Raw genomic sequence first — 27,984 nt, forward strand, 5'->3', positions numbered from 1 at the left:
AAATGACATTCGCTGTGATGTGTTCATCCTGGGTGGAGGTAATTAGAAACATTCAGCTTTAATTGTTTGTTTTGCAGTCCCTGTGGTTCTATTTTGATAAGACTTTGTCATGTAAATCCTAAATGAAGCTGAAGAAGTAGATTACTGCATGTCATAGCTCCTGGGTAATGATTAAAGACAATACAACGTGAGATACAATCTCTAAGAGTGGGAGGCAACTCTGTGCTTTGCATTAAGAATTCATCTCAGGATTTCCAGGATTTTCCTGTATTATTATTTCTCTATATCCTCAGACTAATACTGCCATTCTTTGCTTTCCGATATCATACTCTAAAGACTTCTTTATGGACTGATGCAAGGGCAGAGGGGACGGGCTGAAGGGCAACACAGGTTGCACACTGCCACCTCATTTGTCTCCAAGCTCACACTGTGCAGGGGGAGCGTGGCGAGAACAGGGCTCCATCCAAAAGCCTTATGCCTCTTCTTCTCTCTATTCTTCTCACTAAACCTCCAATTTTTGCTCTTCCTTTTCAGGCACAGTTTGGGTGCCTGTGCAGCAAATGTGCGTTTTGCCTGCACGTGGCCCAATCTGTATAAAAAAAGGCTGCATATTCTCTAGCTCCTGGCTCTGTTGCAGTTTCCCCTGCTTATGTATAAACTTTAAGCGCTGTCTGAAGTGTAGCAGAGAAATGAATTGCAGTTACAATTAATGCATACAGAACAAACTTAAGTAAGAATTTTCCCATAAAGTCAGACCAGCACATGAACCCTTGATAATGGGTGCGCTGATGACAGCACCCTCGGAAACATCCTAAGTCTGGGGATCAAGACAGATTTTTCATATTTTCAAACTAAGCCAAAAATAGGGCTTATGAACAATAGGGCTTAGCCTTGACCAGGATGCTGCCATTTTGCCTGGGTGACAGCTGTGGAGTCTGACAGCTAATGCCAGCGTTCTTGCTCCCAGACTGATCCTCTGTGTTATGTGCATCTTGCATTCGGCACCCCTCTGAAATCACTCAGTTGCTTGTAGTACTGACCTTTACCCAGAGTGATTTTTTTTTTTTTACATCAAAGAGAATAAATACTCATTCTCTCTTTTTTGGAGGGTGCTGCAATGAACAGAGAAAAAATTGTAGGCATCAGACACAAGAGCATAAATCAGCTCTCGACTGACAGCAGTATGTGCAATTTATACCTTTGTGGGACGCACAGCCTAGGGCACTCCGTGGCCACATTCTTCTCCCAGCACTACTGAATACCTCTCTGTCTGTGAGACAGCTCTGACCACCACTCATTCCTTCCCTACTTACACAAAAAAGTTCTCATATTACCCTTCCCCACAGTTCAAATACAGCCCCTAAGAAGACATGTCTTCTTTACAGCTGAGGATTTTCCTATCCAAAAGATGTTGGCTTGCCTACCCCAGCAGGGTCTAAGTGACACCGGCCACTTAGAACCAGACACCCTCCCTGCACGCAGTGCCCCTCAAATTTGGCTTGCCCTTCCCTTGAAAGTCCTTCTCTCTCTGGGTAGGTGCACTAGCAGATCATGATTTGCCTTCTCTGATCTCCGAGCCTCTCCCCTAGCCTCCATACTCCTTCCTCTCCTATTCTCACCCTGTCCATATGTCTCTTTGTTTTGCTCTTGATAGTTTTTCTACCTTCCTCCTGTCCACCTCCCTTCTCCCAGCTTGATTTTTCCAAAGTGGTCTACCTTGAATAAGCAGTTGCTGAGGTCAAGGACCTGCTGTTGTTCCTTGTCAGGCAGGGACAACCCTTTCAACCTACATGTAGAGACATTCCCCTGTCCAGCAATTTCCATAATAAAAACTTCATTGTGTAAGTCAGAATTTGTACTTGAGAAACCAAATGCTTAGACATGTGCAGCAAAAACTCTAGCTTAGTAGGGAAAATGCTAACAGCATTTACATTTTATGCAATAACCTTTTAAGAAATATAAATTACCTTTTATGAACTTATGATATTATCTGGCCTCCAACCAGCTAGGATGAGAAGCTTGACAAAGAGCCACAGAAGTTTCCACGGTGATTTGAAGCCTGCTGAATGCACCTTACACAGCAGGACAAGCCTCTAGAAGTCCACGTGAGTCCACTCTGAGGCAGAAGGCAGCTGCCATCAGCTGTGGCTCCAGATTTAACCCGCCCCTTGGTCACACTGCTCTCTGCAGCCCCTCTGGCAGACCCCTCACTCCTTGCCTTGGAGGCACTCACTCATGCTGCCTTGCCTTGGTTATGGGCAGGAGCACAAGGAGCTGAGTGGCAGCTCTCCCCACGGCAGGGCGCAGGGGTGCCTGCCGGAGGGAGGACCTCTGTGCAGTGGGAGCGAGGATGGACCCATGGGCTGTGGGGATGTCCACGAGCCCCACATCACCGGGACCCTTCAGGGAAGGGGGCAGAGCTGTGTTACTAGCTCGCCTGCGCTGTGAATACGGAGCCAAGGGCTGCGCTTTCCCCCCTCACAGCACACGTTCAGAAGCCAGGCACCACTCAGCTCTGCGACGGAGAGAAAAGGAGAGGGAGAGAGTTTAGAAAGGGGGGCAGTGGGGATTAGCGCACAGCTGTTCAGCCAGCTCAGAAAATATTCCAGTGCTACGATAATGCTGTTACAGGCTGAAGCCATGCCCTGCTGGAGTCTGAAACGGCTGCTTGCACAGCAGGGAGACCCCCCGCTACTAAGTGAAAGCAATGAAACTGCGAGGGGTTGTTGCACAAATAAAGTGTGTCACCTAACGTGGGCAGAGCAGTGACGGATCTCTTTCCCTTTCCACCAGTTTGGGAGATAAGGGTGAGGAGGGCGTCCTTCGGAGATGCGTGGGCTGAGCAGCACTGTGGGCACGGGAACGTAAGCCTGCAATGCTCTTGCGCTTCTCCTTGCTCCTTTCCCCTGCTGCATCTGCAGCACAGCAGGACCCCGAGGATCCACCCATGGCGGTAAATTAAATGTGCTGAGGCACGTTCTCTCTCCCCGAGGCCAGCTGGCACGGGACAGGTCCATCCTGCTAAGCTCTCCCACCTGCCAAAACCGACTGATTGCATCCCACCTGTCCGTCAGGAGTCGTCCATGGCTTGTGCTAGCGCCCAAACCGTGCCCAGAGATTGTGACGCCACCAGCTGCCCTGAAGCAGTGCTGGGCCAGGGACCGCCGTGACCCGTCACCGCACCGCCAGGCTTCCAGGGCCGCCAAACTCCCCGGCGCTGCTTCGTGCGCCGAGCGAGCAGGCTGCCGGGCGAACACAGCTCCCAGCCTAGGGGCCGAAGCCGAGCACGTCTGCTTTTAACCAGGGCGTAGGTTACTTCCCATCTTTTACCAGGCCAGGGAAATAAAGTGAAGAGTAACGGTAGGAAGAGTATTCGGTGCAGATAACAGTCCAGAAAGAGCCTAAGACTTTTCTAAATATTTGCTTGCTGGAGCGGGCAAGCGATCTGAAGAAAAACAAGTCTTACATAACTCTGTCTGGGTAGGTGAAAGTTTTCTCCTAACTCCGTCTTAATGTAAATTAGTTGCAATTTACTTTCCTTTCGGTTTGACAAATATAGCCAAACCAAAATAACTGTTATTAAAACCAGACCTTGAACATTAAGGAAAAGGTGCCATTTTCAAAATCTTTTCATTACGGCACTGCAGAAAATTACAGGCTATTTAATTAGCATATTTTAGGATTCTCTGAAACGCTCAGTGTTAACCCATTTTTTATCTTGCGGTGCTACCTTATTCCGTTTATGTGATACACTTTCTATAGCACTTCTTCCTACGTACTTCAGATTTACTCTCCCAGCATTGTAGAAATGATTATATGTATTTCTCTGTTAACAGCCCACTACTGTGTAGCAGCACAATTACATAATGATGGATGACAGAGAGAAGTCTTCATCATTACATGGAAAAAATCTTTTAACTGTTACCTGTCTTGTAACAAGGAACAGCATTTTTAAAGCCCTTATGTCATTTCTACCCTTTAAGCTCAAAATCTTATTGTAAATCTCCTGTCATCACGTATGCATCTTGATGCTTTGTACACAAATTAAAAATAGCATTTATGCATCAGTTTTTTAACTGGAGAACTTACAGAGCATTAATGGCCTTTAGAATTCAAATTTTAACTCCTAGTCTCATTTCCTGTTCTCCTAGATTCTTAGGTCAAAAAGAAGGCTTATTTCTCTTCACAAACACACACATATACACACACTAAGAGGCCTTTTGCAGAAGCAAATTGTCCGGCCTACCCATTTCTGAATAACAATTTCTCAGAAATATTCTGGAATAACTCCCTGTGTAAGCTTTTATTCCAAAATAGTGTTTATAGCAGTGGCTTATTACAGAATAGCTAAAATACAGCAGGGCAGTCTTTCTGCCAACCAATTTCTCCTAACCACAAGTCCTAAAATACATTTCCTTTGTTTTCCCAGTGTGATTTGTTATCTGTCTTAACATATAACCCCCTCCCCGAAGGCAGACACCTCTTCTTCTTTTGTATCTTAAACACATAGCACAAGTTTAAGAGGTAAAGAAATAATAGTGTAACGGTAATAACTAGAATATAAAGATATGTGGCTATAATAAAAGTTGTGGTAGCAATATTGGATTTTTGTGGTTTACAGTTCCAACTTTGACTTTTAGAAAGTGACATTTATATGCGTTCTGGGAATGTGATAATAATCTTGGTACTCCAAAGTAGTTTTCCAGTTTGAGGGATAATGTAAAACAAATTGATTTCGGTTCTTAGATCTCCCCATCCCTAGATGGTAACTACTCAAAGCTATCATAATAAAATGCAATGACTGTTGTACTATATTTGAATTTTTTTTTTAGCTCATACACACTGGGTTGCTAGCATAAAACGACAAGTTGGGTAGAACTTGGAAAAGTAAATCCAGAACTATTGATTGAAGATATTTCCATACAAAACTACCTGATAATGTTGAGTGCTGTTTGTACTTACAAATTAATTATAACTGTACTGTTCAAGAAAAGAATTTTGTCCACAACTCTGCACAGACTCTATTTTTTCCCTCTTAAAATATTTACAGGAACATTTTCCATTAAGTATTTTCAGTGGATGCTGCCCAAGAAGCGAGTTGCAGATTTAGGGAATGAACCCAACGGGTATCAGCTCCAAATGCTACTGCCTTTGCTGAGTGTGCAACCTGGGATTAATGTAAATAGGCACATTACAGGCTGCAAACAGTGGGGCCATTTGGGACATTAACATGCTATAGCCTCTGATCGGGCAATTGCTGCTGTTCAGACTGATCAAAATGTGGAGAACAGCAGCAGCATGCTGTTAAAGGTGACAGGCAGTGACAAAAATGACCTAACAAATTAGCCAGCTGAACTGTATTAGTAATCTGATGCTGCTTTTCAAGGGACCCTTTTTTGTCTCATTCAGTAAAATAAACTATCAAAAAGACCATCATGAAATTGCAGCTCCATTTAATAATGAAACAGCGATGTCCTGCCCTAGGGAGAATTTCAGAGGTAATGTGCCTGGCCCAGGGACTCTGTGGGGAATTGTTCCCAGACGCATGCAGAAATCAGGCTCTAAATGAAAGGCAGCACAGATACTAAACTGCCGATTTGAACGAATCCTATCCCTTGTTTAGTCAGTTCAAGGCTCTTCCTGAAGTTATCATAGATCTACAGCATACCTGGGATATTTAGCTGTTGAACATATAAATAACAAATAGATGCTCTGCATCTGAATGAACGAGCAGTTGAAGATAAATTGGATTCCTCCCTCTGAAGGTATGTATGTTGTTCATAGGAAACATGAGCCAGACTTAAACGATGTTTTAGGACATCTCTGTGTATAGCTGCGGGAGATAACGTACTTTGGAGGCAGACAGGAACTCAAGTGAACTGACTTGGATTTGTCCCTGAAGCTTTTGCTGTGATCTCGTTCACCGATGCAGAGCGAGATGCACAGAGAAGCGTCATTAAAAAATGCTGGTGACGTGCTCTTGCATGTCTCTGCAACTGTGTGCTTTAATATTGTACTTGCTGTCATTTCATGTTTTTAATGATGGTTTTTTAGAGCTAATAAAACACTGAATTTTACATTTCCAAAGATCACAGAAACGTTTAGAATTAATACAGTCAAGCTTTTAACATTTAACATCTTTACTACAAAGAGCTCCACAGAAGTGAGCCATATCTACACTATAGAAAAGAGGAGGGTTGATGCGGCAGGACGCCTTTTGTAGGGTTCAGCATCGGTAGATGTGGAGGCCGAGAGGACGCGATGGCTGGACTTTGTAGCTCTCAGCAGCCACCCTACGGCATTCAGGAACACGCTCCACACTCCCAGTCTTCATAGGCTCGTCGGCTCGTATGCACAAAAAGCCTGAGTGATCACAGCATTCGGCTGGAGCCCTTGGCATACAGGTGCCCACGCTCCCGCTTTTGGTGGGCACGTAACTATGGTGACATAAAGGCTTTATACTGATGCAGTTTAGTTCTGTCCCGGGCACCAGTTTGTTGGGAATGGCACTGAGCGCAGTGTGGTTTCCATAGCAATGCTCCAGGCAGGGATCTGGCGCTGAGCGCTGCTGCCGGTATGGCAGTATGTCCATGTGTGCCCAACGCACCATATCCCTAGACGCCCAACACACCGTATCTGCATATACCTGACGTACCATACCCAGCCTCGTCGCTCGGGACGTGGCCAGCCTGGCTGCGGGGACACATCCCACGGGAGAGCCGGGGTGGTGCTGAGGGCCAGGGCCCTACACGCTGGACCAGTTGAGGCCGTGGCTGCTTCAGCACGGGTTGGGGAAAGAAGAGGAGCAGGCGGTGGTGGAAAAGCTGGGGGTGAAGCCCCTGGGGAGCAAAGGGAAAACACACATAAACTTTGAAACTTCACTTTTAAGAAAGATCCCCAGTTGTGCAAGTCTCTCCTTCTGCAAAGCAAATGAAGGGTTATACATCAAGAGTCATCATCTTAGTTTAATAACATGTATTCTGACCTTTCAGGCAGGATCCCTGCCAATACCAGTATTACATGGAGTTACTTTTTGGCACAGAAATGAATGGAAATAGTGTAATGTAAAAATGATAAGAAACTTAAGGATATTGCAAAAGATGCTACTTTGGATCATGGGTTTTTGGGTTTTTTTTGGCATTGTCTTTCTGTTGTCTTTCCAAATGCAAAAATGTGTTTATCAGCAGAAAGATGAATATTGTGGGAATTTTATAGTCATAAAGCAGAAGTTTAGCTACGTTCATAAACACAGTTATCCTGGCCAATAAAAACAGGGAAAGCCTAGTGTTTTGTTTACAAAGAGATATCTACCCTCCAAATATTTACAAAGAATAAAGGCAAATTCAAGAGCAGCTGGCAGAAGGATTGGAAGCGGTAGTGAGCATCTTCATGTAAGCTTATTATTCTTGGGGTGAAAGAGGACTTTGCAAAAACAGTTAATTCTGAAATTATGAGCATTATTATGAAGAAAAAAAAGATGTAAAAGACAATAGAAGCCAAATGAGTTTTGGATCTGTAGTTATACTAGTTGATACTATTCTTTCAATTCCTTTAGTGTTAGCAGGCCGTATGCCTGCGGGAGGACTTGTGTTAGTAAATGTGATTGATACAAAAGCTAGGCATATTCACACCTGTGTGGGGGTCCTGAGTACTGCATGTTTTAGTAAAAAGGTCATGGCAGGGCAAAGGAGAGGAAGAGTCTGTCTACCTTGACCTGGCTGAGCTGCTGAGGTTTCTGCTCCCGGGGGTGGGAGGGGACTGCTCAGCTGGGAGACCCTTGTGGCGCTGGGGATGGGGCAGAGGGGACATGTGAGAGCCAGAGCCAGGAAGCGAGGAACTCACAGCACGTGGACACGTGGGGAAACTCCTGAGAGGAGTTTAAACTCTTTCTGTTTAAAGACAATTAAGACAATTGTTTGCCTTGTCCTAGTTTATTATTTTGCCTTGTAGTGAGTCATCCCTCCAGGTGTTAGAGAGCTTTTGGTGTGCTTGTTTGAAAGAACAGGTGAGGCACTTCTGTCCGGAGGCTCTGGCTGGCTCAGGGTCTCATCGCAGTCAGACTGGCAGATGCGGCCACGGTTAGCTAAGCTGTGCACAAACCTGCCAGTCTTACTGGGGGTCTTTCACAGCTGCCTTCAGCGTCAAAAATTTGGCACCCTGAATAAAAGGGTGAGAGTTTACCTGCTTTCCTCTGCACAAACGGATGTGCAGAGCTGTTTCTGTTTTGCTTTGAATGTGAGCAGAAGAGGCCTGCTTGTCTTACACGGCTCAGACTGGACTACTTTGTACGGCAGTGCCCACGGAAGGGGAAGCGCGTGCATCTCGTGTCTCCTCAGGCTCCCATGGGCAGGAAGAATGGGTGGTCAGGCCCCTTCAGTTCTGTCTTATAATGTGACAGAGGAGTTATTGCATGCTATTTTTCAAAGATTAGCTTCATTTAAATCGTTTCAAGACTAGTTTTTTTTTTTTTCCCAACTGATTTAGGAGGAAAGCTTCCTTCTGCCCTCCGCCCTCTACTTTCCTTGAATTTAAATTGTCAAGACTGTCAACAGCAGAAGGTATGTTCCTAACCAGGCAGGCAGTGAAATTAGGTGGTTCCCCTCACCCATGGCTCATAGTCTTTCTGGTCCCAGAACCTCATCACTCCAGTGGTTAAAAATACAATTTCCATCTTAGCTTTATTTATGGCCAATTTATTTCCATTTGTTTTTGTGCTGAAACTGTCTTTCACTTTAGCTCTTCTCACTCCCTGGTATTCCCCTTCCTCCAGGGCTATATATAAAAAGCTATCCTATTCTCTCTCAGCTTTCACTCTGTCACGCTGAGCAAGGCAATCTCTTTTAATCTCTCCTGACAAGGTGCAAGCCCTTTTCCTGCCCTGGTCCAATTTGAACTCTTTCCTGGTCATGGCTGATTAGACTGATTGTCAGCACCTCACTACTCGAGCTGCTGTAACTTGAGGAGAGCTTAATTTAAGATATGTCTGCTAGAACTGTTTATGCACTTTGGACCTTGCTGCGCACGTAACAAGAAGAATGAAATGGGAAAACCAGCACTAGTCACTGCTCTGAGGCAGATACGTCTATCTACCTCTGGGACTGGCCAGAGAAAAGAAGAAAAAAAGACACAGTAAAGCTAACACAAGCAAAATGTCACACGAACGTCTTGGAGCCATCAGATCTTGCAACATTTATCTGAAACACCACACCCTGATGAGTGACACTTTGGTAAGGCGTTGGATAAGCAAACAAGATGTGCAGGCCTCTCATCTGTCTGGAAGACATGGAGCTCTGAAAATACAGCTCCTAACACAGGGTGACTCCAGGACATCTTCCTGTGGTGGGGGACAGCAGCGAGAGATAGCCTTCCTGAGCCCATAAGTGGTGTAGCAAAGATCTGCCACTGAGCAATCTCCAGCCTTGTTTCCCACTGACACCACTGCAAATCCCACAGCCTTTGTAGACATCACCAGGACATTACAGTTTCCTCCTACAGAGGCCCAGTGTGCTCTGATCCGAAGGGTGAGCTGCAAAGATCAAGCAAGACTGAACCACGCGCTGCCATAGACACGCAGCTTTGGAGAGCCCCTGTAGCGCGCAGCGTACCGGGATGCGCGCAGTGCCGTGGCCAGGCAGTCGCCTGCGGGACCTGCAGGCTGTGCCTCCGAGGGGCACTGCCTTGGAGGGGCCGCGCTGCTCGTGCAGCCACGGATGGCCCCGCTGGCGGCGTGGAGGGGCTTCTCATGTGGGTGAACAAGCAGAGCCTGCACCAGGGTGTCCGGCGTTAGCAACAAACCCCGTCTATGTGTTGCACTTGAAATAGGCCAGGCTACTCATCAGCTCCGGGACCCTCACTGGCAACTTGTGAGGCAGTTTTGCTCACTCTACAATTTGGTGCCAACGTTTTTTTTGGTCTATGTATGCACAAAACACTTCTTCCGTCAAGGACTTTCATGCAGAGGAAGAGAAGTTAGACTCTAGCTGTTTTGAGGAGCCGCCAAACACTGAATTAACTGCTGGGTCAGACCCCAAATTCAGGCGACCTGGACTGTAATTTCTGTTCAGTTGGAGCTTTTCCTTCTCCATCTCTCTGGAAAAGATTATGTTCCTTGGAGGACTGATGCTGCTGGATAACTGAAAAAAAGAAGTTAATAAAATCAGTGTGTTTTCCAGTGCGGTAGTCAATACAGACTCAGTCTGCATTTTCACTGGGATCTGCAGATGTTAAACCGGCTGATGTACATATAGATAAGCTGCTTATTGCACTGTCTTGTTTGCAGCATGTGCCATGGTTTTGTACATGTCAGTTATTCCTCTCCTACACCCTACACAATTTTTCTTTAGACAGTTTTGTTTGGAAATGCTTCTCGAGGCTACCATATCATGAGCTGAAACTCTTTCGAGGCAGTAAGACTGAGTTGTTTCTATTATCCATTTTTTTCTTTTTTCCTTTGTACATGACAGCTTATCTGGACTCTGGCTGTAAGATTATCCCAGCTGGAACATTAGTTTTCATATTGTTCTGGTCCTTGGTTACTCTATGATGTGGCTTATTTTCTCTTTGCACTGCACACTTGCCCACTCCTTACTTTCTTCTACATTCTTTCCTTCTCCCTGTCTCTATGTCATCTTCCCACTCTTTTATGTTTCTCCCTGACAATTTGTGCTGTCATCCTCCTCTTCCATTTGCGTATTCCTTCCTTTTTTACCTTCTTTACTTTCCTCTAGTAAATTAACATTCATTTTATTTGCTTTGGTGTCTTTCACTTCACACAGATTCTCAGTGTTCTCCTCTTTCCTTCATTCATTCTTTTTTTTTTATTGTTGTTCTGTTTTTCACACAGTGTGTGATCTGTTTCTGGCTGCCTCTTCCACACTTGCATAGCAATTCCAGCGTGCATCTCCTCTGGAGCATTTTAAAGAACTGGTCGTTGGCTTTCTAAAAACCTTCCTCTCAGCTATAATAAAGCTTCTGTTGGTCGCTGTGCGGTGTGATAGCTTGTGGACAGTTCACCAGTGTCCATGCTGCAGCAGATGTTCAGGGCAACATATTAGGAAGTCAAAAAGGGGGAGACCAAACAGCCCGTGGTTCAGCAGCACCCCTTCTTCAGGCGTCTCCGCTGACGTCTGCACGAGCTGAGGGCGCTCATTGGTGCCTTCCAGCATAACAGCGCTGCTCGCTCCGCTCGCTCATGCAAGGAGGCTTCACATGTTGACACGGCGAGTGATTTATTGCCCCGAGTCAGACAGAGGGGAGAAAAGAGGCTGCGGGGAAGCGACTGGAGGACGCGGGGAAGGAGGGGTGCGGGAACGCCCAGCAGCGCCTGCCGACCGGGGAGGACAGGGCCATGCAGAGCTGTGCCCTGGGGCGGGGGGAAAATGAAGGACTGTGGGGAGCAGAGAGGTCAAGTGTTGCAAGAGCCATAAGAGGGAGAACAGGGACTCCTATCGGGGAGGAGGGACGGGGGGGTCGCGCAGGCTTGGTGGGTGGCAGAAAGACGGAGTAGGTGATTTAGCAGTACAAGAGGCTGTACAGGTGGCAGATAGGGAGCACACGGACAGAAAGAGGGGCGGGAGGCCCCTCGGGAAGGTGCCGAGTACCTGGCCTGTTGGACCTACCGGCTGTGTGACCCGCTAAATAACAGCCGCTATCTTCAGTGCAGGAGGCAAGACTCAGCAGCCACCACCATGAGCACCATGTACCTCGAACTTCATTTTATCATTAATGTGAAATAATACACTTCTTTCAAAAGCTGGCTATTCAACTTGCATGATCCTGTCCACAGTGGTGGGGCAACTGCTTCAGCTCCTTCGGCTTTCTATTTGGTCGTCGGCCTCCACTTTTAACATGCACTTTGCCTTCAGTGACTGAGTGAGTGTTTGGTTGCTGGCAGTGGAGGGAGTCTGAGAGACTGGCACAAATTAATCCACGCAGAGGCTGCTGAGAGTAGCAAGGACCTGGGGTTTATATAAGCCAAACCGGCTGCCGTCTAGCGCGGGTTTGAATTTGCGAGTGCTGGTAAGAGTCAAGAGGGTTTTTCTGGGTTGGAGCAGATGGAGGGCAGGCACCTGGGGAAAAGGGTGCACAGTGCGGGAGAACTGGGCTTAGGATAGGGCCTGCCTGCCTAGTTACAGCTGGCCTTTGTAATTTAATATTGTAATATTGATTTATTAAACATGGAATGATAAATATAATGGCTAACTACTTTTTACTCTGCAAGTATTCCATGATAAAACACTATTAGTATAAAATCAAGACAGGGGTTAATAGACGCTTACCCCTCTAACAGTTTAAAATAAAACATCCTAAACCAGAATGTACTGAAATTTCCCTAGAAAAGACATCTAAAATTGTATCTGCTGGATTTGTGAGAGCGATATTTAACATCAACTGCACCAATACCCTGCTTTAACGTCTTGTCTGCAATGGTAGCCAAGGTTTAGTGCTGCAGAGTAAGATGAAGAGGCTAAATAAACAACTATAAAACAATCAACCCAAGACAGGAATTTATTTCTAATTCACTCTAAGTTGGCGGCTTACAATGGCGTTCAGACTGCCATGAGCACTTTGTTTCCTAGTGAGCTATGCAGTTCTTGCTGAAGAGATACTGGGCACTAGTTTGCAAACTTACTCCAGCACTTGATCCCGTGTACTAAAAAGCAATTTACTTTAAAGAAACAAATGCCATAGTATTGATTGTATTAAAAATGCCATTTCAAATTAGTTTTAAGCTTATGCTCCCTTTGAGAAAAAACAAAGAAAGAAGTCCTTACCTCAGCACACAATCTTTACAATAAAGATATTCTTGAAAAGTGTCACCTCAGACAAAGAGATAAATGAAAGCATAACTCTGATGTGGTTTGTATAGCAAAAGCAAATAAGTTGCAGTTTTTCTGGAGGGTATGCTAGCTTACCTCTGGAGTGGGAAGTCAAGCAGCAAGAGATTTCTACGGGAGATGTACAGACGTACAGTTAGGGGCTCATGAAATTTGCCTTGGAAATCTGCGTTCCTCAGAGGAAAACACCTGCAACCTGGTCTGCCCACTGTACAGGGCAGCTTTTTCCTCCTGTTCCTACCTAACACTGGTTTCCCTGACTTCTTGCCTATCTGTCTTGACCTCATCTCTCTGCAATTCTTCCTTATCCTGACTGCTGAAGATGAAATGCTGTTTCGCCTAAACGTGTGCCAGCGCCTTGTAGTGTTTTCTCTTTTAGTTGTTGTTTTGGAAATGTGGGACATGAAGCCTTGGTGGAAATTTCAGTAGAATCTCTGAACTCTTCAGAGATCACTAAAAAAAATGTTCATTGGCTCATGGGCAAATCTACAAGCAGAATCCCCTGGAAGATTTCAATGTGCTTTTCAATTTGGTGTGCTGCTGAAATGGGGATTCTCATACCTACACTGCAGTGAAGGTGGAGACGTAGCCTTGACTGGCAATGGTGAAAATAAGGAAACTGATATCTTTTAACCTAAATCACATCCAGGGCACCTTGTCTTCACTAGTATTTCAACCTAGTTTCTAACAGCGTGTGGCTAACCCAAATTGACCAGTGATGTAGCTAATTTTTTAAAGTTTTAGGATATGCAGGTGATTTTCAGATAATTCTTTGCTGATTATTACTATCTGCCACTCAATACTGATTTTTAGATCTATTTGGTTCTGAACAAATAGCAATAAATTTGAATATGAGATGTTACCTGTTCCCACTGTTTTTTCATTAAATCTTTGACTGAACCTTTTATACTCAGTATCAGAGCAATTGTCTTTGGTATTCCTCCAGTTGCTTTTTATGAAAATTACCTTGCGTTTCCACGCTACAGTAAATGGTGATCCTGAGTTAGGCTGAGAAATCTAAACTGCCATGATTTCAACACAATTTCAAGGCATTCCTCACTTTATTATGATTACTCAATAATGTTAGAAATATTTACAGTTTTACTGAAAAATTTCATAAAAATGCAATCAGTTCTTCCAGTGAGTTCATAATGAAAAAGCCCTCAAGCTTATTCATTTGTGAAATCTGACATTTCAGTACTCCTGATGCTGTAGATCCTGTCTGGCCTAATTTAAATGTAGACAAATTTCAAATTTTACCTTGACAGCTGAATGGTGTTTCAAGGAAGTTGAGGATTTCTACAGAGCTGATATTTCTGTCCAGGTAGGAAAAACCCTTCCCAGAAGTTGTTCCAGGAAGCCAGGGAGGTTGCTAAACACTAATACAAATGGATTCATTTCTGCAATATGCAAATAGGCCACTAAGTGTTCCTCCTGTTGGTCTCTGCCCTTACATCGCACTGAGTACTCTGCTGCAGGCTCAGGCCGTTGGTGATTACTGGACTTTTAATGCATTTTACATCACAAAAAATATCTGCAAGTCCCATGAAAACAGCAATTTATTGATGATGTTAAAGAGAAAGGTTTACTGATTTTGATGGCTTGCAGCAAACTTGTCCATATCTGCAAAGATCTGCATGTGATTGTTACATCTAGTTTTCTAAACTTTGACAAAACCAAAAAGAAAGTATTTGAAGGTTATTTTGATTTTCAGTTAATTAGGGACATTTTAACAGGAGAGAAGAAAAATGTATTATACCTTCTGAGTGGTTATAAAGTAGGATTATAAAGCACTTGTCGCATATCTTCTCTATTGTTCAAAAGCCTTTGCTAGCATAGATAGGCTTAAAAAAATTGACTTTGAAAGTAATTTCATTTTAGCGTTCTTAGCTTGATGTTTAGTGTGTTTTTCAAAATGTAACTTCTCTCTCCGGAGTGCACGTGAACAGCAGTGCTGAAAATAGCTGCTAGTAGCAGTAGAAATTGGCAGCTTTTCTCATGCTGCACATTCGGCAATTGGTTTAAGAGTCTTCTATAATTTCTTGTTCTGAAATAATAATTCGGTGTTTTATTTCTGAGATGCCTACCACTGTAGCACCTTGGCACCCTAAAAACTCTGCAGGGAGCTATAAACACCATACAAGGACTGTTTCCTCACCCTTTTTTCTTAAATAGTGGCAGCTGCAGGAGACAGTGGAAGAGGCTGCACTACAAATGTGATTTGAGTTTTGAAAGCAGCAGAAATCAGCTATCAAATATTTTTGTAGCTGAGTTCACCATTTTTGCACTGAGGTTTTGGAAGGGCTGGCTGGCCATGCTGCTTTTCAGAAAGGAAGAGGTACATGCATTCAGGTACATACTGCTTCATCTGGGAGGAAGGAGGATCTGATAGACTGATTATGCCAACAGGTTTATTATGGCTTCTTGTCTGTACTCCATCTCGCCATTAATGATCATGAAGGGGCAGGCAACGGTGCGGCAGCTTGGGCTTTGGGTAGGCAAAATACTGCTGCCCTTGAAGCTGCTAACCAGCAGGTGGGCAGGCACATGCCTAGAACTGCGTATCAGTAAGAGTTATCAAGTCTCTTCTGTAGTTTGGAAATATCTGCGCTTACGTGACTGGGTCTGATCCAGCTCCTAAAGAGAAAACACGGTTAAGAAAGTAAGCAAGATGCTGGGCCAAAGAGTGAGAAAAGACTCCACAATGTCATGCCAGCATATGAATTCATGAGATAACCTTTATCTGTAGTATTACACTCGGTTTTCATAATCCTAAAAAAAAACATACCAGGAATTTTCAGGTGTTTGCAATGTAGATGGTGAAAATGATTTAAAAGGTTGGAGACGTTTCTCTGAGGGGGAAAAAAAAAGGGACTTTCAAACGCAAGCTGTGCAAGCAGGGCATAGTAGGGGTGCATGGAGGGATGGATGACAGCGAGAGGCAAACTGCTTCCAGTCTTCATGAAAAATAATGTGACAATGCATCCTATAGCCAAAAAAGGATGAGACACACAGGTCCCAATCTGGCTGTACATGTCTAGCCTTGATGAAACTGTCTCTAGTGGCTTTATATAGGATTATATTTACAGCACCAACAAAGTGCAGAGTGTAGAGCACGAGGGAAAAGAAGCAGGAAGGAGGAACAAAGTCCCAGTTTATCCCATTTCTCTCTAGCTTTCTTCCTAAATTCCTAAATGAAGCTTGGATTATTTCCTTGAATAGCTGTCATGAAATCATAGCAAATAATGGACTGTTTTGACACATGAACATGAATGTGTCTGTGTGCAAGTAACTCTAAGCTCTTGCGTTTCTGTATCTGATCCGAGTACCAAGTGCTGCAGAGCTGGAAGTGCCTCTTCGGCAGGGTACCCTGTAAGCGTCCTTTTGAGAGATCATGTCTCGTGCTGACCTGTTGCTGGAGAAAGGCTAATGGACTAGATGGAGCAACAGGAGGATGTGTGTGTCAGTGTGATAAAAAAGGTCATGGAGATGCATTAAAACTGGAGTCCCTGAAAAAGTATATCTATATATGTATTTAAAGAGGACTCTCTCCTGTTCCTAATTGCTGATAAGCCTGGGTTTCCAATGACCTGTTCTGTGTGTATGTGTGTTCGTGCACGCAGGGTGTAACATCCACTCTGCATCAGGCAAATTGTCTTGGCAGGATCCTGACAACTGCAGGCCTTTTGCCTGTAAGGCTAGGTAAGAAGATCGCGCTCTGTGTGATATCACCAAGGGTAGACTTTCATTAGTTACTACTAAAAATATCAATGGCTGCCTATAGGTAGTAATTGTATCCAGCCACCTATAACTTTTGTATTCAGCTGGTTTTTCTTAGCCTGAATATTAGCTGGACTTTAAACTAAGTTATGTTTCAAATTATCTAAGTATCTGTGTACTGGTCTGTGAACTGTAGCTTACTGTTTCTTTAAGTATGATTATTTATTTCTTTCCAATCATGAGAGAGTTTCTGTATGAAGATGATAAAAAATATCTTTCTGAAGCAGCCTTGGAAAAATTATTTTTCTTTCCAAGCTTCTATATTTCCATGTTCAGCCTCTGTACCTGCCAGTGCATGAATAATGTCAAAGCAGTGTAGTATTAACAGCTGTAGGAAGGAATGCAAAAAGCAGAGCGAACACCAAACTGCAGCTGCTCACTTGCTGCTCCAGAAACTCTGACGACGTCTTTGTTTTTCTGTGCTGGAGGAATATTTTTTCAGGAAAAAAAAAAAAAATTCCAGAGGACCAGTCCTCACCAAGCTAAATAAACCAACAAAATCCATCTCCTGCATCTGCGGTCTGGCAGTGCGCACGTGTACTTCCCCCAGGGTAGCGGAGGCCCTGGGGCGGTGGGAGCCGGCGGGGCTGTGGGACAGGCAGTTTCTGGCTCCGCAGATCCCTCTGTCCTCGCACCAAAAGAGCCTCCTCTTCTTCTGCTCCCCAGCTACACCTTCCCTCCCCCCAGCTTTCCTCCTTTCCCTTTCTCTAGACAACTTAACTTCACCCAGCGCTGCGGTCTCTAAGGTCTTTCCTCCCATTGCACTTCTGCTTCCTTGTTTATAAAGCAGATATATTCCGCAGAAGGGAAAAATCATGCCCTCAGGGAAAATTAATGCCTCCTGCTCCTCCCGACCCATCCATCTCTTCCTTCTCCTACCTCCTGCTCCCTCCCGCCTTTGTCCCTTCACAGGACCAGTGGCTTGAGTGGCACCTGCTTGCGTGATCTCGGCCCTGACGTCTTCCAGTGCTGCACGAGCGCTGCTGTGGAGCAACGGAGCCAGATCTGCGCTGGCCGAGGGGAAACGCAGGAGCACCACTCCTCGGCTTTCCTCCCGTGCGATTTGCAGGCAGCTTGCTTCCCTTTCTGCAGTCATCGGGGGCCCCAGCAGTGCCAGGGAGGGAGCAGTCCTTAGCTGACAATGGACCAAGCAGGGCCTGCAAGGTAGTAGTATCTTTTTTGAAAAGTTAATTAACATCTTCCTTTATGGAGTATTTTGAGCGGCAGTAGCTGCCAAGTGACTTGCAAAACAGTTTGACCTTCAGTACTAGCGTGGATTGGGGCTTCCGTTTAAAGGGCCCAAAAGACTGTTTTCTGCCTTTCTGCTGTCATAGTGCCTCACTGCCCCACACATACAGTAACCGCTCTATTTTTACGGTGGTTAGAGTTTTAGCATTGCTGAACAAAAAGGAAAAAAGGAAAATGATATTTTCTGGATGTTTTTCAAAGGATTATAGTGCAAAAGAGGAAATGCAGGGAAGAGCTCCTTTTTGCTCTTTGGCTGGTGTGCCCCCATGGCAAAGGATAAAGAAATTCTCCTGTTTGTAGGCTTTTGCAAAGCTTGTGTATGTGGTCATGGGGTAGAGAGGCTCAGAGGAAAAGTATTATTAATGGACATCATAACATAGGAAAAGACTCAAATCACAGTTCCTCACTTAAGCCTCAGAAATGAAATTAAAAAAGGACCCTCACCAGTTTGAATACACGGTTCAAGCATGAGAAGAATACGGTCCAGGAACTCAAATTGTAGAGTGTGTGTGTAACTAGGAATGTGTTATTTTCAAACAGCAGAGCGCTCTGCAGGTGGTAACTAGTTCATTCTGTTGTCCGGCTGTGAGGAAATGTGAAAAACGTCTTTGGAAGGATCAGCGCATCTTGCCTGACTGTGCAGGTCGCTCACTCAGAGTGAGGGTAGAGAGCGCATCTCTGCTCGCAGAGGCGACGTGCCGCCTCTCCGCTTAGCCTGTGTCACAGAGACAAAAATGGCTAGAGCTGAAGTCCCTTTACATCCCAGCAGGAAGTCTGCCTGGCGGCTGTCCCCTTCACGGGCTCTTTAACAGAATCAATTTGATGCGTGGGCTGAACAATCAGATTTAGATTATGAACGTTGGGGATGCTCTCTCCTGCGCAGCACTTGCTCAGAACGGGAAGATGATGGGAAGGAGCGAACGGCAACACACTTGATAGCTTATTGCACATCTCCTTTAGGTGACTTTCTCAGTAAGCCACAGGGGTGTCACTCCATCACTCAGCTCTGCTTCCTAAGGCACCTACCAAAACCATTTATTTCTCCCATTAAATCAATACAGACTTGTGAAAATGGTAGTCTGGGGGCTTTTTATTCTGTAGTGACTGACAGAAGCTCTTATGAATCAGAGAACTGCAATCAGTACGGGGTTTGTATACATTAAATCTGCAGCTCTTCTTGGAGCCAAGGACCTCTAAACTGTCTCATAAGCTTCTAACTGCAGAAATTTAATGTGTAGTCAGAAATAACCTCCTTCTCTTTCTTGGACCAGATTTTAACTCTGGCTGAAGTGGTACTTGGTGACACATCTGTACCATACAGTGATATATACAGAGGTGACTCAAGCTGTGAAGAGTAGCAGCAATACTTTCTCAAATTCACTGTGCTCAGGATGCTGCTTTCAAAGGTTCATGATATCAGAGGCTTGATGAAACCCTTGGTATGAAAAGCAGCTTGCTTATGACTTTGTCTCCATAAATTATGATATGCCATCAACGTCTATGCTTTCGTGATGGTGTGCATGTGTAGCAGGAGTGGTTTGTTCTTATGGGCCTCAGGACTCATCACAGATCAGGGTTTCACTATTCTACGATGTAATAACAGATCTGAGAACACGGCCCCCACTTTAGGTGCTCCCTGCTGAGCCAAGTACCTGCTGCAGGGACAGGCCAAGCCTCTACTGACAAATACCGTGGGGCAGATCTGGAGGTATGGTGGAAAACCTTACCCTTCCTACGATTCAGATGTTCTCCATATCTATGTCTTTGTTCCAGACTGTCAACTCCAAGCATCTGCTGATACCCTGTGGTTATCTTTCACAAACACTGACTATTTCTGGCATCAAAATGATAGCTCTCTCCTTTCTTGTCTTTCATCCTGTGACCATTAATGAAATAATTAACAATGACTCTTGGCAGCAGCGAGAGCTCTGCTGGGGTGAAGGGACTCATGTCACAAAGCTGTGGTGTTAGTCATCTCCGTCTATGCTTTTATATTTATCTTTAAGAACCTGTTCAAGAAGATTGATTTTTTATACAACAGTTACTTCAGGGAGCCCAGAGTATTTTTGCTTAAGCACAGCTCATGGAGAATACCCTATATGTAAACAAACCAGAAAAAAAGATTGAGAATGTTTTTCTGTTTGAGGTTGCTGCCCTGATAATGGAATCAGAGTTAATTTTCAGCCAATGTGAGGAAAAAGCAATCACATTTGATTAAAGGCCCTAATTCTCACTTTCACATGGAGTATTCTGCAGCAGATTAATGTTACGCTGTTAGAACAGGACAATATGTTCAGAACATCAGCTAGAGGTAAGTGGGACACCAGCCAACTCACTGGATTTGTCTATTTAAGTATTTACTTTGTGGTGTGTTATATCCTTATAGGGAAATGCTGAACTTCCATAGCTCAATTTGAATATAATGCAAATTACAGATACTCAACCTCTCCCAGGATTGAGCTTTATGACTGATAGATGTATAATGCAGCTTTATCTTGGCACCATTGATGTGTTGTTCTCTTTTTGACCACCAAGGCCAGTAAGTGCAGAGAAGAGTAAGCTTTTTGCTGTGCCATGACATGAAACAGGCTGGTAGCGTAGATAAAGCACGGCTGGAAGGTCTGTACTCTGTTCCTAGCTGTACTCTAGACTTGCTATATGATTTTGAGTAAGTACCTTTCTTTGTGTCTGCTTACATGAGAACCAGAGACGACGAGATTCACCTTGAAAGCCCTCGGTAGCTTTCAGTAGCTAATAGGTAGAGGCTGTGTCTCTGCTCTCTGCTACCCACTCAGTGCTCTTTGATTATCATCCTACCCCGGGTCTGTCTCTCATTGGTATCAAACCATTTGCATCATTCTTCGGCATGTTTGTGTGTGAACTGTGTGAGTGCTAGTGTTTGTGGTTGCCTGAGATATAACAGAGCCTAAACAAGCATGCACTCAGTTTTGAACCCCACCGTGCCATGGGGTAGAAAGTGTTTCCTCGCAACAGGTGAACAATTTTTTATAATGAAGTATTGGACCAATTATTAGAAATTTTCCTTTACTATCTAACCAGGCAGTGGTTCCACTAGGCATGCCCAAGAGAGAGTAATATACGAAGATAACTGGAAGCTGTCAATAACATTGGAAAGGAGTATTTAAACTAGATTGGTCTGATTGCCTGTTGAGCTTTTGCATCACAGGAAGTTCTTGGGGGAATGGGGAAGGCTTGAACCTGGCCACAACCCCAGGGAGAAAACTGGTATGTCAAGATGTGTCCTGAAATCATGATCCTTCTAAGGCATACCTAAGATGACTGTCTCGCCTAAAGATACCAACTGTGAGAACTGTGTAGCTGTTTCAGTACCTTTTTAGTTGAAGAAAACATGGAGGAGATCTTGGAGCTGAACTATTTTATAGCTAGCTGTATGTGAAGCCAGCTATTTAAGTACAAATGTCTCTAACGCTAGTAATTGTTTTGTCAGTCTTTGGATTGTACTAGGTAAATTAATTCTTTACTTTACCATAGCACTAGTCTACTGTTAATAGGGAAGCAGATGACATAGCATCTTGTTTGCAAGAGAGTGGTGAAGCTTAAGCAGAAGAACTAGCCTAGTCTTATATTGCCTATTGCTCTTGTATGAGGTCAAGAGTATTTCAGAGTGAGCAGGATTTTCCTCTAGTAGCCAGAATGGGTCAGTGTGGGAGCTGATAGTGCAGCATGTCTGTTCTGAAGAGATGTTTATCACTGACAAACGTGAAGCAGAGTATCACTGACATTCAGCAAGAAAGTGAGAAAAGTTCCTGATCTCTGAGGCTCCCTGTGAAGTTGTAACAACTCTTAACAGTTTGTAGATGAAAACCACCAAAAATATGCTGCAATCAGTAAAATCAATGGATTATTCATAACACATTACTAAGCTTTGTTAAGCTTGCAAAATTTTGAAAATTTAAATGGGTTTTGTTGTAATTATAGTCACATTTTACTTTAGTAATTGACATAATCCTGTCCTTTTGACCTGTGAAAATATGTATTTAGGAAGTTACTCAGGGTAGTGGTATTTTACTAGAGCCTAGGACTTGTTGATATAAAATCTAATTTTTGAGAATTATCTTAAAAAGAACTGTTACATATGTTTTCAGAATATTATTGTCTTACAATATCAAAAGTGGGTGAGGTGCTCTACAGAGCAGATTGAACACTGAGAATTTATGAGCTCACATGTCACAGTGGATTATCAACGTGGCATGTGGGTGAAGGTTACGGTATATATAATCTCCCAGATCACTTGTACACTTTGATTTGTTAGCTGAAGGAAACTTTTATATTCCTTTTTTTTTCATTCTTGTTAGTGACAGTGCTTCTTCTGACTATGCAACAACTTGCTTGACTGAAGGTGCTGGTGAGCAAGGTATTTATGTATCAGAGCTCCACAGCACACAACTGAACACAGCGTGGTCTTGTCAAACTGGAAGACCCACTCTCAAGATCTCAATTAACTGGTAAATTTAGGGAGGTAGTTATTTAGCTGGTTGTTTTGATTTTGTCAGCCTTTGCAGTAAGCAACATCCTTAACATATGGGAGTCCCTTACGAAAACCGCGACTGGCTGCTTTGGTGTGGTTCCATGAAGAGTACGGCAGTGTGTGGCAGATAGTTCAGATGGCTTGTATGTATGCATATGCTTTGCGCTTTCTTTGAGCAATATTAGTGTTGTAAGTGTGCACAGTAGCTCTGTCATGACACATTTTTCCCTTCGTAAAGAGAATGCCTAAGGCAATTCCTAGGAGATATCAAATCTGTCTTAGCTTTAAAGTGTCTGTTTGAAGAGGCCTCGCAGCGTGAACTTCCTATCACTCAGAAGCTGTCAGAGGGACTGCATCTTCAGCTGGAAATAATTTAAACAAGCAAATGGGACTTGCAGAAAGTTTATATCTTCTGTTTTAAAATGACAGCTATTTCTCTCTTTCTGATACTCTGAGTTCAGAAGCAAGGTGCTGCCTGTGAGCATGGACCTTGGCAGTCTCCAGCTGGGCCTGGGAAATGTCTCAGGCTGGTGGTTTGCCCCTGTGGGGCTTCAGGCACTACAGACCAAGCTCAGCCTGAACACTAGGGAGAGCAGCTCTCACTGAAATAAAAAGGAGACGTATCTGCTGCCAGCCTGGCTGAGCGTGGGCCACGGGCAGCAGAGAGCCTGGCTTGCCCGGAGCCGCCTCCTTCACACTGCAGAGAGCTCTCTGAAAAGTGACGGCCTCTGCTCTAGCTTCGAAAATGGGATTTTTATCTTCACGCGTCTCTCTGTATCCTATATTATCTATTATGGGGGAAAATCACTGCATAAGTGACACTGGGGATAAAGTAAACTGCTAGGAGGGGAAGACCACTGGAGAGCTCTTCGCTCCTCCCATCCCTGCCTCCCCCTGCTTGGAGGATGGAAGAATATTTGAAATGATTTGTGCTTCCCTGGGAGAAGCACATGGATGCACCAGTCGCCCAGAAATCCCACACGTTTCTGTGAGCGTTCAGAGCCCCGCATGTCCTGTATGTACAGGCTTACCCCTAAGAGGCCTTTATGCTACCGTGTGCAGAAGGCAGAGAGGCAGAGGGGAGGAGCAGCGTTGCTCCTCCATCGGGCTAGGGCAAGCTCCAAAGGGTTTGCATCCTGCAAGGAACTCCCACTTAGGTGACTGCTGCATTTTTCTTTCTTTCAGAGCATGTCATTCCTGCATTTTGTTTTGTTTGCATTGAAATTGAAGAGAAAACAAAGCGCTGATGAAATGCTGGAGTACATCTGCAAATACAACATTTTGTTAAATAACCCTGACCCTGGTTATGCTGACAGAGATTATTCTCATTTAGCAACATGAAGCTGAACTTAGTCTTTGCAATAGAGATACGACTGCAAAGGATACAAGGCAAAGATTGAGAAGGCTCAAAATAAAGTGCCCTTGGCTGCAATTTGGATGACATCATATCCTTTTTGCTTTTACCATAATAAAAGTTTGAGACTTCTCTGGCCAAAGGCCACCTTATGATGGAGTTTCTCTTCTCCTAGAAAAAACTTGAACAGAAAACACATAATTTGCTACAAACACTGAAATGTTTTCTTCTGATCTTCTGCATGCCTTTGCTTCGTTTTCATTATGTTTTAGTATTGTAATTAGTATTTCTGTAATCATATTATTCAGTGCATGTAGCACTCCTTCACAGACTGCGTTTACTGGACAGACAGTAAGCTTAGCTATACTTCTCTACAAAATGCAGTATTTTAATAGGATCGCAATCTGATAATCCTTTTCCAGTCTGACACATTGTTTCTCATGTTGAAGAACTAATGGAGACTGCTGAAATTTCTTGAAATAGCCAAACTTTCCTGTATTAAAATAAAACACGGTGTCAGGGCACTGTGCGGGCTGGCGGCTCCCCAGGGCTGGTAGCCCCCAGGGCTGGTAGGGGGAGGTCCCGGCGGTAGCAAGGCCAGGCCTTGCCGCTGGGACACGTCCCACCGCTGGCATTGTGAGGCAGGGACTGACGGCCCCAGGCTGGGCTGAAATGGGGTCTGGGGCCTGGGCAGAGTGGGGGACACCTGGGGAGGGGGCCCCCAGGGCATGGCGCATTGTTCCTTTAAAGTGCGGTTGATTTGAGGTGTCTGTGCTGAACCTTTATGTTTGCTTTCTTGCTACACTTTCAAATGAATCTTTTGTTCTGAATCTTTTCATACTTCTTTCTACTTCAAGGCTGAGTTTTTGAGATACATGGGAGTCAATGGTGAACTCTAATCATCTTTTTTTTTTTTTGATTTAGCAATAAAACTTAGTTTTATAAGAGGTTGCATGATGGAAAGCTGCAGCTATCATTTAAATCTCTCAGGTGTCAGGAAATTCGGAGCAAACTTTCTCATAACATTCTTCACTTCACTCTGGCTGTTAGGTATATGCTTGAAAAAGGGTCTTTTCCCACATGACTACCTAGCTGCTTGCTTACGGGTGCAATGCTGCTTCCCACATCGCTGTTACACTACCCCTCAGGTTAAAAACAATGGAACGAATTTGCAGTTTCATCATAAATCTCTCAATATCAGATATTTTTTTCCTTCTTAAAACCCTGCCTTCTTTAATCCTGGGAATACATGAGGCTCTCTGCTTTTATGAAAAAAGAGAGTAAATTTTTTCCCTAAAGATTGTAAAGAAAAGCTTTTCTGTATTATCTAAATGAACCCAGAAACAAAAAATAGAAGTAAGAGTCACAAATTAACATTTCCCCCCCTTTTTTGAAGATGTCTGGATTTGCTGACTTTCAACTACTTGAAAGTTCTTGTACTTTGAGGCTGCAAGTGGTCCAGGCAGGTGTCCCTTGCCTGTACCGTTCATTGCTAGCACAGTCCTGGCCTATCTGTAGCCATGGCCCAGCCCAGGGAATTTCCATACACGGTCCAGGAGTCAGCAATGGACTGGGACCTGTCCCAAAAAACATCTGTCTGTGACCACCTTGTTTTGGAGGCCAAGCAGGTTTAAAAGTTTTGATGCATCAGTAAAAGCTGTTCTGTGCCAGCTGACTTCAGTGCCAGAGAATACCCTAGGCACATTTAATTTACTAGTATAGATGTAGTGTGGAAGTATCTTCCCTGTTCATTTTTCCCTGAGTTTGCTCCTTTACATAAACCATTTGGGGTGTACTTGAGATGATTGGTGTGTTTACCATATCCACAGTCACTTTCAAAATTGTTGACACATTTCAAACAAAATTTTTGTGGAAGTAATCATCTCAAAGATACTAAATTTCCCCAGGTTTAATGAAAATATGAGAGCTAGTAGCAGAAAGGCTTCAGGTGCCTCCATGGAGGAAAAGGGCAGTGTGAGAATCCACCTCCTGCTAGAGGCAGGAGACATCACATGGGGCTTTGGAGACTCCGTGCCCTTCTTGGCTGTGTGCAGAATTGCAGCAGGACATTGTGTTGGTGATGCACAAAGGAGGCTGCAAGGGGGGATCTCGCCACCCTGAGCTGCCTCGCTCCCCGTGGGGGCAGTGGGAGAGGGGCTCCACCCAGCCTCTCACCGGCCATTGCAAACTCAGCCTCATCAATTGGCTTAGATTTTCATCACTGTTAGATTTCTGCAGGTGTTGGATGGAGCCCTGCCAGGAATTTCACTCCTTTCACTGTGCCTGGAGCTAGCTGCTGATTTAGTGGATGGCTGGTCTCATTATGCCTGTGGCACGCGAAGGGGTCTCGCGGGCTGTGGCGTGCTGCAGGATTTACCTGGCGCGTGCAACCTGTGAGGCCCTGGAGCACGTACGTATGGTTTATTTGGGACACAGGACATGAACAAGCCTGCAAAAAGGCTTAAAGGCTCACAAGGTATTTGGAGAGCGTAATAGGCGGTTTGTCTACTCTCAGAAATTCAACATTTTTTCCTCCTGGTTCATTCTTCTTTACCCATATATCATCAGCTGCTGACATACCTGGGAAGAGGGAGAGGGGCCGTTTAAAGACCCTAGGATGAACCAAGGAGGCCACCAAAAGTTGACTGGAGCAGCACTAAATGTGAGCGCTGGCCCACCTCTGGTCATGCGAGCAGAGGTGGGCAGTGCCACCTGGTAGCCTTCTCCGGGGCCTGGCACCGTGGAAGTCCTTGGTTTTATGGATTAGGTTTTTTCCCCTCTAAATGCTCTCACTGACAAAAGAGATGGAAAAAAGTTCAGATCCTGACCATGCCTTCCCATTCATACTTGGAGACCTCTGCAGTGTCTTTTGCCTACGCTGAGGGGCTCTAACCATCCACTTCTACAGTCCTAAAAAAATCTTCTTTCTCTGAGCTTTTTGCCTTGCTTTTCTTCCAGCTTTCAGTTTCGAATAAACAGTGATGAGGAAATCATTCAAAGTAGAATTGCCAGAAACTCCTGCCACATTTGTATATAGTTTCTCTTCAGACCAGACCTTTCTGAAAAACTGGTAAATAGACAGAACTTCCTATATCCCAATATAGAATGACTCTGCATTCATACTGATGTTTCAGCCCAGGCTTTGTATAAACATACATCCAGCAGAGACTTCCCTAATGAAGTATGCTTACTTCCAAATCAGAAATCTGTTTGAAGAACTGATTTCTACTCTGACTAGCTGAAAGCCTATTAAACAGTGCAATAATGGCCTTTAAATTATAGTATGCATTGAGATAGACCTGCAATAGAGCGTATTGTCTGTGAATCGAACTTTCCCTTTTTAGCAGGTTTGTGCTGTGCCTATGTCCTTGCCTGGCTTGCACAGCAGGCTCCAGGGGGTATTCTGAAAGCTTCATTAAAAATGTTGTGATCTAGCAGGCACAAGAAACCATGTCTGTATAACCTGGCCATTCGTACAGAGCAGGGGGTGAGTACCTTCCCTAATGTCCATTCCTGTTATTGCTTTAAATAGCTCTCCTTCTTGACACACGGCAATGAAAATGGCTTACTGACAAGTTTCTCTTAGCCCTGTGGCTGTAAAGTCTGTTCTCTGAAGAAAAATAGATGTGGAGACCATTTGGCTGAAAACCCCTGAAGCAAGTGAATAAAATTAATCAGCTGTCTTTTAACTCTGATTCATTTTTCCTTTAATTCAATTTGCAAAAATGTGCAGGCAGAGTCTCAGCCTCTGGGTATATTAACATTAATAAAAAACAATTAAGCAAATGTTATTATGTTGCCAGCAACAAAAGGAATGCCCCTGAGTATACAACTTCCCTTTGCCATAATAAATATGCAGACACAATTCTTGTGTCTGCAACCCATTGCTTAAACAGACTTAGAAAAAAAAAATAACGCTTTGGTTAGCACAAAGGAGCTTGTAGAAAGAGACTGTAAGTTAACACACCAAGACGTATTTGCCTGAAGAGGAGAAATGAGGGGTGCCGGTAGGAAAGTTTTGCCTTTTGCATTCAAATTTAAAGGTTCAAACTCGATTGATTAATGGGAGTTGCAGACCGCTATACTTAGACCTTTGAGAACGATCACGTTTTCTTGTTGCTTCTAGAATGAGCCACAGAATCAGAACTGTATTTCCAGCGAGAAGAACAGAGGCATAAAAAACAATAAGGTAAGAAATCAGTCACATTAATAAACAGATGGGAAAACTGATGAAAAATAAAAGTTCTAGTGGATTT

The 27,984-nt window shown here is 44.2% G+C and overlaps 1 protein-coding gene across 2 annotated transcripts in view; it reads left to right on the forward strand.

The window, feature by feature from the left end:
• Positions 1–27,984, forward strand: part of NCALD (neurocalcin delta) — a 247,899-nt gene that overhangs the window by 19,135 nt on the left and 200,780 nt on the right. The window contains exons 1-2 of one of the 2 annotated variants that reach the window (XM_068932897.1): positions 27,645–27,735; positions 27,855–27,917. The gene's annotated coding sequence lies outside the window, so the exon portion shown is untranslated. Of the gene's footprint in view, positions 1–27,644; positions 27,736–27,854; positions 27,918–27,984 lie in introns of those variants that run through there. The other variant, XM_068932899.1, reaches the window with a different exon arrangement.

The sequence above is a fragment of the Struthio camelus genome, chromosome 2, assembly GCF_040807025.1.
Source record: "Struthio camelus isolate bStrCam1 chromosome 2, bStrCam1.hap1, whole genome shotgun sequence".
NCBI classification, from domain to species: Eukaryota; Metazoa; Chordata; class Aves; order Struthioniformes; family Struthionidae; genus Struthio; species Struthio camelus.